This window comes from Cebus imitator, unplaced genomic scaffold (genome assembly GCF_001604975.1).
Source record: "Cebus imitator isolate Cc_AM_T3 unplaced genomic scaffold, Cebus_imitator-1.0 Scaffold729, whole genome shotgun sequence".
NCBI classification, from domain to species: domain Eukaryota; kingdom Metazoa; phylum Chordata; class Mammalia; order Primates; family Cebidae; genus Cebus; species Cebus imitator.
This window is the reverse complement of record NW_016108044.1, coordinates 549,594-550,684: the sequence shown is the minus strand read 5'-3', so window position 1 is coordinate 550,684 and position 1,091 is coordinate 549,594.

The window sequence follows — 1,091 nt, the reverse complement described above, 5'->3', positions numbered from 1 at the left end:
TTTGAGTTGGGAGTCTTGCTCTGTTGCTAGGCTGGAGTGCAGTGGCACGATCTTGGCTCACTGCAACTTCTGCCTCCTGGGTTCAAGCAATCCTCCCACCTCAGCCTCTGGAGTCGCTGGGACTACAGACGTGCACCACTACATCTGGCTAATTTTTTTATTTTAGTAGAGATGGGATTTCACCATGTTGGCCAGGCTAGTCTTCAACTCCTGACCTCAAATGATCCACCCCCTTGGCCTCCCAAAGTGCTGGGATTACAGGTGTGAGCCACTGCGCCAGCCTCGATCTGTTCCAATTTCTGATGTCACTGTAAATGGTTAGAACCAAGGAGCCTGGGAGCCAGTCAGGGACACGAGACCCAGGAGGGCTGAGGGCTCCGTGCTCTGGGGATGGAGAGTGCTCAGAGGCCCCACCGTGCTGGAGGAAGAGCTGATAGGAAGGAGAAAGAGCTGCAGAACCCAGGGGCCTCTCTGGCCTCCCTGCCTTCCCATGCTGTTCCCTCAGCTAAGAAGCAATCTCCTCTGCACTAACGCTTTCCTCTCCCATGCCTACCAGCCTTCTACACAGGATACCCAGTCCTTTCACCAAACCCTAAGTCAGGTCTTGTGTGTATTCTAATCCCATCCTCAATGAGCACTTTCCTGTGATATTGTAGGGGAAGCAGCCACCCAGTACCCAGTGACTCCCCTGGGCCTAGCACAGGAGTTGAGACTCAGTACATGTCTGGTAAATTTCCGTTCTCCCGGACTCGGGGGCTTCTCGGGCCACTTGGCTAAGCTATTATGCAGATAGAATGAGTAACATCTGCAAAGAACCCCTAGCACAGTCTGGCCTACGATACCGTAGTTTAAAACCACAGATGGTAGGGGATAGATGCCCAGAACAATGCCTAGTATATTTAACAGGAGCCCACAGACAGGGAACAGTGTTTCTCAACATTACTGGAAGAATCCCCCAGCACTGAAGTTGCAGGCTTCTGGGAGCTTCTTTTTTTTTTTTTTTTTTTTGAGATGGAGTTTTGCTTTTGTTGCCTGGGCTGGGGTGCAGTGGCACTATCTTGGCTCACCGCAACCTCCGCCTCCTGGGTTCA